This window comes from Pyxicephalus adspersus, chromosome 4 (assembly GCF_032062135.1).
Source record: "Pyxicephalus adspersus chromosome 4, UCB_Pads_2.0, whole genome shotgun sequence".
Taxonomy (NCBI): domain Eukaryota; kingdom Metazoa; phylum Chordata; class Amphibia; order Anura; family Pyxicephalidae; genus Pyxicephalus; species Pyxicephalus adspersus.
This window is the reverse complement of record NC_092861.1, coordinates 125,727,908-125,731,180: the sequence shown is the minus strand read 5'-3', so window position 1 is coordinate 125,731,180 and position 3,273 is coordinate 125,727,908.

The following is a 3,273-nucleotide window of genomic DNA, read 5'->3' as shown; positions in this document are numbered from 1 at the left end:
CTGTGCCTGCCTGTACCAATGCACACTTACAGTATCAATTTCAAATAAAGATTTTTCCTGAGTGACATCATTGTCTGTACCAAATTACAAAGGGTGTTGTGCAATGTACACATTGAAGTGATTCAGGACCTTTATGGACAGTGTATTTGTTATCATGTTTTATTAATCATTACATTGCATCACAAGTCACTAATATGTTTTTACTTGTCTCCATACTAGTGATCATGGATATTATATAGTATTCAGAGTCATTGGTTTTCTAATTCACTTTTTTAAAGGAAGCATTTTCTTTTGATTTCAGAGAATCTTTTTCAGGAAATAGTTTTTCACTAGTTACTTCCTGGGTGGAAGAATATGTGGCAGTCCATATACCACTGTTACATGTAACACTCTTAATAACATAACATAACATTGTTCATGAATATTGTTAAACACACAATCACAAAACACAACTAATGAATGATTCATAGTGAATGGTACTTACAAATGTAAAGGATGAGGTTGAGAATAAAGTGAGGATGTCCACACATTTCTTGATTGTTTCAAACATCACTTGTGATGATCAGGTAAGGATCAGGCCCCAGAGTCCTAAAAATCTGTATTTCCCCATATGCATATTTGAGGCTTCCACATTCCCCCTTTATCAGGACACAAAACTACAGATTTGTTTTTTAGCGCTGTAAAAGTTGGAACTTAGACCACGATGCAGACTTAAAGATTATTACTTTCAAATTCAAACATGTTAAATTAATGAAACTTCCACTTTTGCAGTGTTTCTTAGGGCAATGTCCCTTTTACAATAAAATATACTTACCTGTCTGATTGCTGTCAGAAAATGCTGATGGCTGGCACATCCTGGTTTCCTCTGCAGCTGCCGGGACTGAATAAATGTCATCCCGGCCTAGTTGATTAATATGGCTAAAAATTAAAACCAGGGAAAGAGACTGGTGCATGTATTTAAAAAACTGCAGTCAGGCAAGTAAGGTTATTTTTTTTCTTGTCCCTGCTGTAATAAAAGACCTGCCTGGTCACAATTTTTTTTATTACAAGAGATAAAGCATACCTAAACTCAGAATTTTCACTTTACATAAAAGGGTAGAGAACCCTTTTATGTAAGGTAAAAATTATTTTTTTTAGGTGCAACACCTAAAAAGGGTGCAGCACCACCCCTAATTCTCCGATAACTAGGTGGTCGAGAATGAATAGGAGTGCAAAGCCTCCCAGGATACATACGTCAGGCATCCCGAGGCTTTTGGGTGCTCCTTCTGCACATGCCAAAGCATCTCAGGCATGCGCAGAAGGAGCCTTTTTGATCAAAGAGAAACATTTGCCGATCACACGCAACCCGGAAGAGAAGACGAAGATGGGGGTCCGGCTCCGGGACAGATGCCGAGACGTGGGACCCAATGCCAGACACCCCCAGATTGATCAGACTGCCATGCGGGATTGAAGGTAAGTGTGGTTTTGTTTTGTTTTTGAGTTTTGAGTATAGTTCCTCTTTAGGTTCTGCTTTAAAAACCTGATGAAGAAGGTATTTGGAAACCCTATGAGCTTTTAAGTTATGATGAAATAAATATTTTTTTATGGACTCTAACAGTTACCGCAATCTCTGTGAATTCTGTATGAAGTGCCACAGTTAGGGGTCTAGATTTACAGTATGTTACAATGTCATAGACTTTGTACACCATAGTGGAATCCATTTTTTTTATATATGAACACAACCTATGTCCCTTTGATCAGATTGGCTGTGACAAGTGGCATGAATGTTGTTTCTTCGGTCTGTGGCAGTGCAATGGATGCAGCCCCATAACATCACAACACATGTACAAATAGCAAATGGCACATGTGTATCCATCTCAACCATGTCATTGTTCCAAAATCTAATCTTTCTTATTTCTAACAGGGAAAAAGTATTCCCAATAAAAAATTTAACCGAACCATCTTTTCTACTGACAACTCTAAATTTTTTTATTTTCCATCACCTTTTGTTTTAATGAGAACCTTTACCTAAACAGACAAAAAGTGTGACAGTACCTAGCAGGGGCACAGACAGCAATAAAATCTTGACAGGGGTTCTCATTGTTACACATTCTTTCAAAACAAAAAGGCTACAACATGCTGGTGATGTTTTGTCACTGTAAAGCAAAGATAAACTTGCTCTTCTTTTGTAGAAGCATGACATATTTGCCCAAAGGATAGTAAGAAAAGCATTTATTATACCAGAGCTTTCTGGGATTTATAAAGTTACAGCATGTGTATGATTGTGTGTATTGTAGCACAGCCCCCTCTGCTGTTACTTCTTGAAATCCTCCAACAAAAGTGAGTAGGTCTAACAATTGTGTAGTGGATGGAAATCCCTGTAAGAATAGGTAAAACAGCACTGAATATAGAGCTAGCTCTGCATTGTAGACATTTGTATCCATAAATGTACAAAATAGATCAGCTAGTGTATGCATAAAACAATACTGCTTTTTTATACCTATTTCTGGTCTTGTGTACACACTTTATTAAAGAATCCAAAGAACTTTCTTGTCATTTCCGTGTTTTCTGATCAGGGATTTAGAATTATGCAGGGAAATTCCAGTTTATGCCAAACAGTTTACTACCAAGCAATCAATCTGGAGGCAAAGGTTATACACATTAACACCGGAGATTACCATTCCTTTTAGAGGTCAGGGACTTACCTAGGAAAAAAAAAATCAGATATCACTATGACTTTGGGATGTTGCTTTTATGAGTGAATTATATTCTCTCCTTATAAATAGAGAGGATACATTTTCATCATTAAACCTGGGTGACCCAGCAAACCCAGAATGGGTCTGGTCCAGGATTGAAAACATTTGCTAACATACGGCAAATAATGTTTTAAAAATCTATTCCAGGTTATGCTGGATCACCCACGTTCACCAATGAAAGTGTATCTTCACCAGACTTGGAGAGCTTTAACCACCTGGGCGTTTCACTGATGTCTGGATTTCTGTATCAAAAGCTGTACACTGTTTTTCATAATTTTTTTGTTTAAATTGTAGACCTGTAACATACAGAAATATGTCAGAACAATGGTCTAGTAGATATCCTGAATATAATAAAGTTTGAAACACACAATCATGTAAAAAAAAAAAAAAACATTAAATAAAAACACAAAAATCAGCTTAAACAAGAATGCATAAATAAATAAAAAATACTGAAAATGCAATAATTCGGTATACTGTATAGTTTTATTTTTTTCTAAAACACCTCCCTAGTGTGGTAAATTTTAAAACAACGTCAAGT